Source organism: Choloepus didactylus, chromosome 4 (assembly GCF_015220235.1).
Source record: "Choloepus didactylus isolate mChoDid1 chromosome 4, mChoDid1.pri, whole genome shotgun sequence".
Classification (NCBI taxonomy): domain Eukaryota; kingdom Metazoa; phylum Chordata; class Mammalia; order Pilosa; family Megalonychidae; genus Choloepus; species Choloepus didactylus.
Genome location: NC_051310.1, coordinates 174,770,984 through 174,784,713, shown reverse-complemented (window position 1 = coordinate 174,784,713; position 13,730 = coordinate 174,770,984).

Genomic DNA, 13,730 nt, shown 5'->3' with positions numbered 1-13,730 from the left:
AGTTCTTTTTCCATGGCCACCACCTAAAACTTCACTTGCCTCTTTATGCCATTAAAATTTAATTAATTCAGCCATCCAATAAAGATTTATCAGATTCCTACAATGTACCAGGCACTATGATAGGCATTGTGAATTTCAGTGATGAGGTGACACAGATAGGGCTTCTTCTCACATGGCGCTTACAGTCTAGGGGACAGAAATACATTAATCAAACATTCATACAAATGAATTTTGAATGTTAATATGATAACTGTTATTAAGGAACAAGGGAGAGAAGGTCTTCCAGATAGAGGAAAGAGGTTGTTCAAGCCTTATAGCTGGGGGAATTGGTCATGCTGGAGAAATTGGAAGGAGACCAGAAAGATAGGGAGTATGTGTTACTGGTAAGGATTATGAGAAAGGTAGCTATATAGTTAATATTTATTATAGTATTTGGGCATTGTTAAGTGACTCGCGGGAAGTGGGGTTTTGGTCTGGATTGGATGATGTCAGGAAAGGAGAATAATCCTGTGATTGGGTATTTTAATAATTCTTATCAAGAAGGTAAAAGGAAGAAGGGAAGCTAATGCTGTAATTGGTAAAGAAGCAGCAGTCACTCATATTAGCCAAGATAGGGGTGCATTTGGTCATTTTGTGGTTTGGTTAATGTTCTTGTTTTTGGCTGAGTTTAGACATGTTTACAGAGGGGACTTGTTTTTGTATTGATCACTCTTTAGTCACAGAGAGGCCTTGTCTGATGCTAGTTTACTGTGTAATGGTTTATGTTCAACAGAACAACACAGCCAGTTGATAGAGTCAGTTGATAGAGCCCAGTTGATAGAGCCAGATCAATTTCTGGCTATTTCAGGGGCTGCTCTTCTCTTTCTCCCAGCTAAATGTTTTACATAGTTTACTCATTTAATCTTCACAATAAGTGTTTATCCTAAGTGGTAGGTACTCTTGTTATTTTCATTTTCAGATGAAGAAACTGGCTCCAAAGGGTTAAGTGACATGCCCAGGTCACACAACTGGGATGTGATAGATTTGAGATTCTTCATTCTAGGTGGTCAGGTTTTGGAGCCATTGCTCTAAATCACTATGCTCCTCAAGATAGAGCCCAGAAAAAATAAGTTAAAAAACAAAACAAAACAAAAATCAGGGAAGGTTCCTGTGAGCCTTTATGACTCACTGGTGATTAACTGAAGAGAAGCAATGAGGATAGATAAAGGGAGAGTTTTAGTATAGTCCCTCTGGGCACAAGCAATCTCTTAATCACTCTGTCTGTCTAAGCATGCTATCCTCAAGTGCAGGGGACAAAAGCCAGAAAGAGGGTGAGAAAGCTGACTTGATGTCAGAAAATCAAGGCAAGTACCCGTTTAATTATAGAAAGCAAAACAATAAAACTTTACTTCTCACATAAAGTGAAAATATAAATCGAGCTCTTTCCTTTTAAAATAAGATTTCCCCCCTTTCTTACGTGGATTTTAATTATATTCTTTACAAATCAAAGAAACAAGAATAAAGGAATACAGAACATTGCTGGATAAACATATTTTGATTCTTTGGTCTACTGCTGATGGTTTAAGAGAACATCAAAGAATTTCATTTGTATAGTTTAGGTAAATGAACCCAGTAATAATTCTGGGATTGGCCAGAGTGGTAGAATGGAGAGATATTTGGAGAGTACTACTTTTGTAGCCCTCTATGGAATGGAAACATTGCAGTTTGAACAAGAATTAGACATTTTAATGTCCAGACTTGTCACAAAGAGGAAAACACATGCATGAAATGAAAACTCAGGGGTACAGTTTTAAATGGGTGTCAGCCCTCTGATCTTGGGTATTTCACATTTCTCACACGCAGGAATTAGGTTCAATGATCACTCAGGTCTATTTTAATTTATAATTCTCATGTGTGTTTTATCAATTAGCCTTATTTGTTATTACTGTATCTAATATTATTTTAGTCATTTGAATGCAGACCAGAACAAAACAGATGCTATCCTAGGTATATGGACTTGACGCTGAAAATTCAGTATTTGAAGAATCTGAGTAGTGCTTTTTTTAGTGCGTACTCCAAGAATAATTGGCCAGTGCCTTACAGTGTCACCCCTGAACAACTGGTAGAGAATCCATGTTAGAAAAAGTTTAAGTGCTTCATTCTTAAAAGGAAAAGTAGAGGTGAAAGCTCCATCTGGTGGTGGCCATATAAAATTCCAGGACATTTAAATTATCTCAGTTCCCTTGAGTAGTACTGGTATCTCCAGTTTAGAAACATCTATGGATTCAGAAATAGGAAGGAAAATACTGGCTGTTACTTCTTAACTATTATTTAAGATTATTGACAGCAGAGGACAAGGTCTTCCATAGGGTTTTTTTTTTAATTTTTTTATAGCCAAGTGATTTTTTTTTTAATTTGCATTGATTGCATTCTCCCCCCCAATACCACCCCATTTTAAACACCTTGCAAGGTTGACATTCATTTGTTCTCCCTCATGTAAAAACATATTTGTACATTTTATCACAATTGTTGAGCACTCTAGGTTTCATTGAGTTATACAGTCCCAGTCTTTATCTTTCCTCTTTCCTTCTGATGTCACACATGCTCCTAACCTTCCTCTTTCAACCATACTCACAGTCATTTTTGTTCAGTGTACTTACATTGTTGTGCTACCGTCATCCATGATTGTGTTCCAGACCTCTCACTCCTGTCTTTTCCTTTCTATCTCTAGTGCTCCCTGTAGTATTGTCTGTAGAGCAGGTATCTTGTTCACAAACTCTGTCATTGTCTGTTTGTCAGAGAATATTTTAAACTCTCCCTTATATTTGAAGGACAGTTTTGCGAGTGTGCTGGTTTGAATGTGTTATGTCCCCCAAACGCCATTATCTTTGATGTAATCTTGTGTGGGCAGACGTTATCAGTGTTCATTAGATTGGAATTCTTTGAGTGTTTCCATGGAGATGCGCCCCACCCAACTGTGGGTGATGACTGATTGGATAATTTCCATGGAGTTGTTACCCCACCCATTCAGGGTGGGTCTAAATTCAATCACTGGAGCCATATAAATGAGCTGACAAACTGAAGGAACTCAGTGCAGCTGAGAGTGAACTTTTGAAGAGGAGCTACAGCCAAGAGGGACACTCTGAAGAAAGCACAGGAGGTGCAGACGAGAGACATTTTGAAGACGGCTGTTGAAAGCAGACTCTTGCTCCAGAGAAGCTAACAGAGCACAGATACCCCAAGTGCAACTAAGAGTGACATTTTTGAAGAACTGCAGCCTAGAGAGGAACTTCCTGGGAGAAAGCCATTTTGAAACCAGAACTTTGGAGCAGACGCCAGCCATGTGCCTTCCCAGCTAACAGAGGTTTTCTAGACACCATTGGCCATCCTCCAGTGAAGGTACCCAATTGCTGATGTGTTACCTCAGACACTTTATGGCCTTCAGACTGTAACTTCATAACCAAATAAACCCCCTTTTATAAAAGCCAATCCATCTCTGGTGTTTTGCATTCTGGCAGCATTAGCAAACTAGAACAGATTTTGGTACCAGAGAAGTGGGGTGCTGCTGAGTTTGCAAATACCAAACATGTTGGAATGGCTTTTTAAATAGATAAGGGGAAGATTCTGGAAGAATTGTGAGGAGTGTGATAGAAAAGGCCTAAACTGCTTTGAAGAGACTGTTCATGGAAATATGGACTCTAAAGATACTTCTGATGAGGACTTGAGCAGAAATGATGACTGTATTGTTGCAAATGGGAAGGAAGGTGATCCTTGTTTTAAAGTGGCAGAGAATTTGGCAAAATTGAGTCCTGGTGTTGGATAGAAGGAAGAATTTGAAAGTGACAACCTGGAACACTTACCTGAGGAGATCTCCAGACTACATGTGGAGGATGTACCCTGGCTTCTCCTTGCAGCTTATAGTAAAATGCGAGCGGAAAGAGATAAACTTAGAACTAAACTCTTGGGTTCAAAGAAACGAGAAGCTAATGGCTTGGAAAATTATGGGCTTCCAGGGGGTGGAATCCCAGAAGCTACAGCCCAATGTGAGGATGAAACCAAACATGGAACCCAGCTGCCATTCAGTACAAGCCAAAATTGGAGATGGAATTATCCAGAAAGGATTTGTGGAAACTCCTATTGTCTGACGGCTTTGACCCGTGTGCTTCATGCAAAGCCAACAGAATTTTTGCAAGATCTTGATAGACAGAGCCATTGCCAATCTGGACTGGAGGAGACAGACAAGGAACAAATTGAAGGAAAAATTTCTTTAAAAATAGAGCCATGGAGGTTGAGGTCTGGAGTCAAGAGGTCTCAGCCTGGGAGAGCGGAGCACCCCACATGCATGGAAAGGGTGAGTTTGCCCTGGAGGTCGAGGGCGGGCCTTCCGCCTCAATTCTCAGGAAATACCCTGCCACCCCAAGCCCCAAAGAGGGTGGAGCACATTCCCAGGGAACTGGGGAGAGCCTGGCTGCCACCCCCACTTTTCTGAAGGGGTTGAGCTTGTGCCCGGAGATGGAAGGGAATCTGGGTGCTGCCCTGATGTTTGAGGAGGGTGGGGCCGAGAAGATGGTCTCCCCAGTGTGTGGATATGTTGGAGCACTCACCCCAATGTTTGGAGAGGAAAGGGCTGCCCTGAAGGCCCTTAGGAAGGGTTAGACTCCCACTCTCTCAAGCCCCAAGGATGCAATGTAGTTCTATTAATGACTCTCAGACTTTGAAATCTAATGGAGTTTGTTCTGTGGGTTTCAGGAACTGTTTTGGTCCTGTTAACCCTGTTTTCCGTACTGTTTCTCCTTATGGCAATTGTAACGTTTATCCTGTGAATGTCCCTCTTTTGTATATTGGAAGCACATAACTTATTCTAAGTTCACAGATCCACAGCTAGAGGGGAATTATGCCTTAGGACTGACCATGCCTATAATTGATTTTGATGGGATCTTGTACTTAACTTTTGTTACTGAAATGATTTAAGTTTTTGTGATATTGTGGTGGTATGAATGTATTTTGTATATGGAAAGATAATGTCATTTTGGGGTCCAGGGAGTGGAATGTGCCAGTTTGAATGTATTATGTCCCCCAAACGCCATTATCTTTGATGTAATCTTGTGTGGGCAGACATTATCAGTGTTCATTAGATTGGAATTCTTTGAGTGTTTCCATGGAGATGCGCCCTACCCAACTGTGGGTGATGACTCTGATTGGATAATTTCCATGGAGTTGTTACCCCACCCATTCAGGGTGGGTCTAAATTCAATCACTGGAGCCATATAAATGAGCTGACAAACTGAAGGAACTCAGTGCAGCTGAGAGTGAACTTTTGAGGAGGAGCTACAGCCAAGAGGGACACTCTGAAGAAAGCACAGGAGGTGCAGACGAGAGACATTTTGAAGACGGCTGTTGAAAGCAGACTCTTGCTCCAGAGAAGCTAAGAGAGCACAGATACCCCAAGTGCAACTAAGAGTGACATTTTTGAGGAACTGCAGCCTAGAGAGGAACGTCTTGGGAGAAAGCCATTTTGAAACCAGAACTTTGGAGCAGACGCTAGCCATGTGCCTTCCCAGCTAACAGAGGTTTTCCGGACACCATTGGCCATCCTCCAGTGAAGGTACCCGATTGCTGATGTGTTACCTTGGACACTTTATGGCCTTCAGACTGTAACTTTGTAACCAAATAACCCCCCTTTTATAACAGCCAATCCATCTCTGGTGTTTTGCATTCTGGCAGCATTAGCAAACTAGAACAGTGAGATATAAGATTCTTGGTTGGCAGTTTTTCTCTTTCAGTGTCTTAAATATATCATACAACTTCCTTCTTGCCTTCATGGTTTCTACTGAGAAATCTGCACATAGTCTTTTCAAGCTTCCTTTGTATGTGATGAATTGCTTTTCTCTTGCTGCTTTCAGGATTCTCTTTATCTTTGACATTTGATAATCTGATTATTAAGTGTCTTGGCGTAGGTCTATTCATATCTATTCTGTTTGGGGTATGCTGTGCTTCTTGGATCTGTAATTTTATGTCTTTTATAAGAGATGGGAAATTTTCATTGATTATTTCCTTTATTATTGCTTCTGCTCCTTTCCCTTCTCTTCTTCTGGGACACTGATGACACGTACATTCATGTGTTTCATGTTCTCATTCAATACCCTGAGATGTTGCTCATGTTTTTCCATTTTTTCCTGTATCTATTCTTTTGTGTGTAGAATTTCAGGTGCCTTGTTCTCCAGTTCCTGAGTGTTTTCTTCTGCCTATTGAACTTTGCTGTTGTATGTTTCTATTGTGTTTTTCATCTCTTTTGTTGTGCCTTTCATTTCCTTAGATTCTGCCAGTAGTTTTTTCAAACTTTCAATTTCTACCTTATGTTCGCCCAGTGTTTTCTTTATATTTGTCATCTCTTTTGCCATATCTTCCCTGAACTCGTTGACTTGGCTTTTGATATGGTTTAGCATATTTCTTTAAAAATCTTTAATTGATTGTTTCATTAAAGTGAAACAATATCTCAGCTCTATCTTAATTGAGGTGTAAGTTTGTTCCTTTGACTGGACCATATCTTTGTTTTTCCTAATGTAATTTGTAGTTTTCTGTTGTCTAGGCATCTAGTTTCCTTGGTTACCTCAATCAGATTTTCCCAGACCAGACCGGGTTCAGGTCTCATAGTGGGGCGATATTCAGAGTCAAGTTTCCCTGAGGGTGTGTCTTAGAAGATTGACAGACTTTCCTGTGAGGCCTCTAGCTGCTGTGCTTTTCCTAACCTGCCCAGCAGGTGGCGCCTGTCAGCCTGTCACTCCCAACTGGTGTAAGGAGGTGTGGTCCCTTAATTCTTAGCTTAGTTTGTTTCTGATTTAACTGCTTTCCCCAAGGCCCTGGGGTCTGAGTTCTGAAGGGTGGGCTGACCCTAGAGCTGGGCCCCACCTCCTTCCTCTTAGGGAAGATACCTAGGGAGTTATCATCTGCATTTGAATAGCTCCTTTGTCTCTTTTTTTTTAAATTTTATTTTGAAATAAGTTCAAAGTTATAGGAACAGGGGCAAAAACAATACAAACCCCATACACAGAACTCCAGCATACCCTGACCCCCCTCCCTGATACCCCGATCCACCAACTTTAACATGCTGTCACACCACCATTTCGCTTTCCCTCCCTCTCTCTCTCCCTCCATGCTTGCCGCTGAGTAGTCAGTACTTAGTCTTATGTTGTTTCCTTTGTATGTGGTGAATTGCTTTTCTCTTGCTGCTTTCAGAACTTGCTCCTTCTCTTCAGTATTTGACAGTCTGATCAGAATATGTCTTGGAGTGGGTTTATTTGGATTTATTCTATTTGGAGTTCCCTGGGCATTTATGCTTTGTGTATTCATGTTGTGTAGAAAGTTTGGGAAGTTTTCCCCAACAATTTCTTTGAATACTCTTTCTAGACCTTTCCTCTTCTCTTTCCCTTCTAGGACACCAATGAGTCTTAAATTTGGACGTTTTATTTTATCTATCGTATCCCTGAGATTCATTTTGATCTTTTCAATTTTTTTCTCCATTCTTTCTTTCGTTCTTCCATTTTCTGTTCTGTGGTCCTCTAGGACACTGAGTCGTTGTTCAACTTCCTTTAATCTTGTATTATGAATGTCCAGAGTCTTTTTAATTTGGCCAACAGTTTCTTTTATTTCCATAAGATCTTCTATTTTTTTATTTACTCTTGCAATTTCTTCTTTATGCTCTTCTAGGGTCTTCTTTATGTCCTTTGTATCCTGTGCCATGTTCTTCTTCATGTCCTTTACATCCTGTGCCATGCTCTCGTTCTTTGATTTGTAGTTCTTTGATTAATTGTGCCAAGTACTGTGTCTCTTCTGATATTTTGATTTGGGTGTTTGGGATTGGGTTCTTCATATCGTTTGGTTTTATCATATGCTTTAAGATTTTCTGTTGTTTTTGGCCTCCTGGCATTTGCTTTGCTTGATAGGGTTCTTTCAAGTTGTAAAAAATACCGATCTAATTTTTCAGATCTACAACTTGGTGGTGTACACTTTCTCTAATTAACCAGCAGATGGTGTCAGCAAGTCACCTATTCCCCTCAAGTCAGTTCTCCTCAATTTTGTCTTTGTGGTGTGTGGGGAAATGATTCTTGTGGGGTTCAATTGGTGAACTCAGTTTGGGTGTGTTGTTGGTGCTGTGTGCTCTGAACGTGGGGCATGTGTCTGGTGGTTAGGGAGGCAGGGCAGCTTTAATAATCAAACCTCCCAGGTGTTCCCAGAGATTCAAGGCTGTTGCAAGAGTCTAAGCCTTCATTTCAGTTTTGCCCCAGATTTTCTCTGCCTCTGGCCAACAAGTCCTTGGCATTGATGTAGCGACCCTGGGTTTTCCCAGCGTGTCCCCCTTCTCAGCTGTGATCTTCCAGGACCTCTGCTGAGGGAAGGCTGTGCTATGTCACAAGTGTGTGCCGGCCCTCAAGGGAAGCCCCGGGCCACCGGGCCATCCAGGGGTGCCCCCCGTTGATGCAAAGATGGCTCAATGGGGCATCTCAGTCCCCCCACTTTTCACACAGCTCTGCCTTCCCAGCTCCTGGACAACTAGCTGTGTACGCACCCAAGGCCACTGTCCATGGCTGATATTGTGGCGTGTGCGTGGTGCTGTGGGATACACTCCCCATCACACTGGGTTTCCTGGCACAGCTCTGGGCTCTGTTGGTATGGCCCTGGGCAGGAGTGTCTCCAGCCCGCTGGGGAGTCATCTGCAAGCAGCGTGGTTTCTTTCTCCTTTTGGCTCTCCCCTCTACCCCCTGGCCCTGAGGGAATCAGCAGTGGTCCATCCTCCACTTCAGACACTGAGAGGTTGGCACAGCCCATTCCTGCTGTGCTTCACTGAGTGGTTCTCACCGCCATAACTGCAGCCGCTCCTGGGTTTTTTTTTTTTTTTTTTTTTTTTTAAAGAACTAGTCTGTCTCCAAATGCCAACCCCTGGTTTCCCTACACGCAGCACAGCCGCAGGACTTTCAGCTGGCTTACTCACTCGTTTCAGAATGCAGACTCCCGGTTTCACCAAATGCATGGTCCCTGTGGTTTTAGCAGACCTTGCCTAGCTGGTGTATCACTGAAACTGGTGTTCTGGGTCACTTTCTGGTTTTTATCTAGTATTTTTCATGGAAGTGTTTTTTTTGCCCTGTGTCTCCTAACCGCCATTTTAGGTTCTCCTCCTTTGTCTCTTGACTCTGTTATTTCCATCCCTTTCTGGGTCAGAGTGCTGCGAACTAAAAATGGCTGGGGCTCTCTCCACTGAGACACTCAGGTTGAGGGAGAGAAAAAAGAAAAGAAAGCTCCCTTTCAGAGCCAGTCCATGGCCCCCAAGTTTTGCCCATTGGTCAGATAGAGCACTTGGTCTTCTGGGCTCCCTTTCCTGGGATAGAGGTGTCTTCTGGCCCTTTAAGGTCAGTCCCTAAAAGCCTCTGTATTTTTCCTTCTTTTTTTTTTAATTAATTTTTTTTCTGTCAGCCCCACCTCCTCTCCACTGGGGTTTGTCTATGTTTGTAGCTTGCATTCAGCGTCCACATTTGTTAATTAAAATCCCAGTTGGAGCTGGGCTGAGATATATTCGTTTGCTCCAAGAATGCTGCTTTCTCCCACAATGAGTCCTGCAGCTCAGGTTGCCATGGGGGGAGGGGGCTCCTGGCATGGGCCCACAGTTTTTACTTACAGATTTTATGCTGCGATCTCAGCCATTCCACCCAATCCAGGTTGGTGTACAATGTGTGGATGTTCACGGTTGCCCCCTAACAGTTGTTCCAAATTATTTACTAGTTTTTCTTGTTTGTTTATTAGTTGCTCCAGGGGACTAATTAAACTCCACATCTCTCTATGCCATCATCTTGCCTCCCCATAGGATTTTTAGAACACATGCCCTCAGATTTGGCAAATAAGTCTTTGGCAAATAAGTTCTAAGGTCATATATCTTTGGGAAATTTACTTAAATCCTGTAGTTGAACGTTCACAATTAACATATTAAAACTGAACAGTCAAGACCTATTTTACATCATTTATCTCGGTATCGTCTAACTTTATTTTATCATAGAATCTTTCCCTCTTTTTTTTTTTTAATATTTTGTGGTATTTTGAGAAATGCGTATTTGAGGAAGTAATGATCTTAGGGGTGTTTTAAAAGTTTAAAGCTTTTTAAAAAAGGCTTTTTGTGCGTTTTGCATCAAATTTTATATTTTTATAATCAATCCCTTAATTCATAATAATGATGGTAATAATAAGAAATTAATTCTTCACAACTGTTTAGGTTTCCTTGCTTATTCATGGATATCTAGTGAACACTTATTTTGTTTCAGGTCTTCCATAAGGTGTTGTAACTAAAAACAAGCAATTATAGTAAGTGGCATGCTGGTAAATGCTTAACAACAACCATACTTCATATTCACAGATTGATCTCAAATGCCTTCATCCAGAGAAGTTGATCGATTCAATTAGAAAGCCATAGAAGATTGTTTGTGAAGATTCTCCCCTTTTTCTCAATTCCCAGCCTGACTTTCCTTTTTCAGGAGCTCAAGAAATTTTCATTCTCTCTCTACCTTTCATCAGATCAAAACCTCTTAATTCTCGGTAGACCAGAAAAAGTAGTCTTCACCTTTTTTACCGTCTGTGCCCAATGGATTCTTGTAATGTTTATATTTTTAATTCATTTTACAAATAATTTACACAAATAAGAGTAAAGGGATTACAGAATAAAGGGATATTGGGAAACAACTTTATTAGAAATTTTTAAGCATTTAAACATAGCAAATCCCAATTTTTATTTCATATTTTCCTGGTTTTGAAGATACAATAGCCAAAATGGGCAGTGTTCTCTAATGCAACTAAGTACTCATTACCTATTATGTGTGAACCTGGAACATATCCATTTGTTAAACAGTGATTTCAAATTTCAAGTCCATTACTTCTAGGTCCTAGTTTATTGTTCCAGCTGATTCTTCTTTTACTTGTATTATCAAATGAAATTTGTAATTTTGTTGAAGAGAGGACAGTCTTCTTTGCTTCCTAATTGCAAAACATTTGTATTTTTAGTTTTACCCACCTATTGAATTTTTAATTTCTAGTCCATCTATCTTCTTCCATTTTTGTATACACAACTGCTATCAGCATTTATCTACTCTAAGAATCATATCAAGTAAATTTAGGTATACAAACATCATAAAAGATCAATGACTATTGTAACATATGCCGTTAGCAAAATATCTTCCAGATTCTTGTTTCTGTTGAATGAATAACTAGATGAGAATGTCATGTTTTTTTCTTCCCTTTAAAATATTCTGTTACTTATTGATTCTTGAGTTTGAGAAATTCATGTAGGATATGGTCATCTGAAGATTAATATTCTGAGATTTAGCTTATATGAATAATTTTGCTATCATCATTAGGTTCCAGGGTGTTGCTTTCTGTCTCTTTGCATTCATCTTTTCAATCCTGAATCCTCAACTATATTTAATGCATGCTGTGCTGGTTTGGATGTATTATGTCCCCCAAAACACCATGTTCTTTAATGCAGTCTTGTGGGGGCAGACGTAATAGTGTTGATTAGGTTGAAATCCTTTGATTGACTGTTTCCAAGGAGATGTGACTCAATCAGCTGTGGGTGAAAAGTTTGATTAAAATTATTTCCGTGGAGAAATGGACCCCGCCCATTCAGGGTGGGTCTTGAATTAATCGCTAGAGTCCTATAAAACAGCTCACCAACAGAAGAACCTCAGAGCAGCTGAGAGTGACTTTGGAGCGCAGCTCAGGGAAACATTTTAGAGATGGCCCCTGAAAGCAGACTTTTGCTGACACTTTGGGGATGCTAGCCCAGGGTTTGCTCCAGAGAAGCTAAGAGAGGACGAAATTCCCCAAGAGCAACATTTTGAAGAATGCACAGGAGCTGAGAGAGGAGCTGGAACACAACCCGGGATGAGGAGATGCCAGCTATGTGCCTACCCAGCTAACAGAGGTTTTCCAGATGCTATTGGCCTTCCTTCGGTGAGGGTACACTCATGTTGGTGCCTTAATTTGGACATTTTCATGGCCTTCAGACTGTAAATTTGTAACCAAATAAATGCCTTTTATAAAAGCCAATCCAATTCTGGTATTTTGCATAACGGCAGCATTAGCAAACCGGAACATGTGCTAAAAGTGTTGTGTAAAGTTTTTGAAATTTTCTACCATACTTTGGGCATTGCAACAAGAAAACTGGATGATGTAATAGTGACATTTCATTATTGTGTCATCTTATACAATTCATCATTTTTTAAAAAATTATTTTAGTCTTTTTTTCAAGCATAGTATGAAATAATTGATGAGTAATGATGATATACTTCCATGGATGATGAAATAGCAAAATGTTTCAAGATTTAGGAAAAATAAGATCACTAAGATCCCATGATGTATCATAGGTTTACAAAGGAGTCCAATATGTTAATTGCAAGTAGAATAGTTTTATTGTATTTTTTTAAGTAAATTTTCTCTTTGTTCTTTGGAAGACCTCTATGAAAGAATAAAAGTCATGAATTATCAATCCTTACAAATAGAACTGCTCCAAAAAGAAATTAAAAAACTAAAATTGGGTCCAACAGATTCTGATGGTATAGCTGAGGGTTAAATTCTTAAACTCCTTCACCTTAAAGTACAGAAACACAAATACAAATGAATGTTATCCCTCCTAACATCTATTTCATTGTGACAGGGAGCAAAAGCCTTTGTTCACCTGAAAACAAAGGGATAATGACTTTTTAGTCTTCATTGAACTCAGGATGCCTTTCTGGAGATCACAGAATGAATGAAATTACCAAAGTTGCTATACCTGGTTTATTCCTCATTGAATTCCAAGATCCTTGTGTATCCTCTCATCTGTATCATTTACCCTTCTCATTCTTGCATCTTGTTTCTCTTTGTGTATGCCTGTATTCCACCTTTATACCATTGCCCACTGCTATTTACTAACTGTGTTTTCTGTCAAGAATCTTCATTAAGGTAGTACCCTGAGCCCACCTTATTTGCAGGCCTAGACTGAATTTTGGGTTTTAATTCTCATTTACTCTTCTGGGTTGTATTGAAATTTCACAAGCAAACTCATCCTCTTCCACCTCCCAAAAGAACCTTAGCATACACATTATATGTTTGGCACTTCTCTTATTTCTCAAGAATGTAAGCTTTGGATAATAAGGACTTGATCTTTTTTTCTTATTTTGTAAAATGATTACAGGGCTAAGCTTTGCAGTAGTTTAGGTGTTTTCCCACCTGGAATTAATTCCCCTAGCAACCCCTCAATGAAGTGTGGGTGTTCCAGTTTGCTAATGCTGCCATTATGCAAAATACCAGCAGTGGATTGGCTTTTATAAAGGGGGTTTATTTGGTTATATAGTTACAGTCTTAAGGCCATTAAGTGTTCAAGGTAGGGCATCAACAATAGGGTGCCTTCATCAAAGGATGGCCTCTGAAAACCTCTGTTAGCTGGGAAGTCATGTGGTTGGCATCTGCTTGTTCTTAAGTTGCATTTCAAAATGGCGTTCTCCAAAGCATCAGCTTTCAACAGCCGTCTTCAACATGTCCCTGTAAACTGCAGTTCTGAGGTCCTTCTGTTTGTCAGCTCTTTACGTGACTCCAGTGATTTAATTCAGACCTACCCTGATTGAGTGGAGTAACACCTCCATGGAAATTGTCCAATCAAAGCTCTTGCCCAAAGTTGATTGAGTCACATCTCCATGGAAACACTGAATCAATAGGTTCTAACCTAATTAACACTA